Source organism: Lipotes vexillifer, unplaced genomic scaffold (assembly GCF_000442215.2).
Source record: "Lipotes vexillifer unplaced genomic scaffold, Lipotes_vexillifer_v1.1 scaffold1958, whole genome shotgun sequence".
NCBI lineage: Eukaryota > Metazoa > Chordata > Mammalia > Artiodactyla > Lipotidae > Lipotes > Lipotes vexillifer.
This window is the reverse complement of record NW_006795090.1, coordinates 215,573-215,911: the sequence shown is the minus strand read 5'-3', so window position 1 is coordinate 215,911 and position 339 is coordinate 215,573. Positions and strand designations below refer to the sequence as shown.

At 57.5% G+C, this 339-nt stretch overlaps 1 pseudogene; it reads left to right on the top strand.

Annotated features, from left to right (window-relative positions):
- The window catches only part of LOC103087868 (MOB kinase activator 1A pseudogene), a 6,960-nt pseudogene that overhangs the window by 2,053 nt on the left and 4,568 nt on the right, over positions 1-339 (top strand).

Sequence of the window (339 nt, the reverse complement as noted above, 5' to 3'; positions counted from 1 at the left end):
TACATGCGTGACTCGCGCAGTTTGTGTGTGTGTGTGTGTGTGTGTGTGTGTGGTGTGTGTGTGTGTGTGTGTGTGTGTGTGTGGACTCTGAAGAGCACAGGCCTGGAAGAAGGAAGTCAGATGGGGAGGGAGCATGGAAGCCCGGGAAAGCGATGATAAGGGCCCACAGGAGGGTAATAGAAATGGGGAGGATGGGCTGAATCTGAGGGATATTTTAGGGGAGGGGAGGGGCGGGGCTGTTTGGCTGGCTGGTTGGGCGGATCTGGGGAGGGAAGGAATGAACCCCAGTTCTGGCGGGTGCAGGGCGAGACCACGGTTGTTGGCAGCTGGGACTGACAA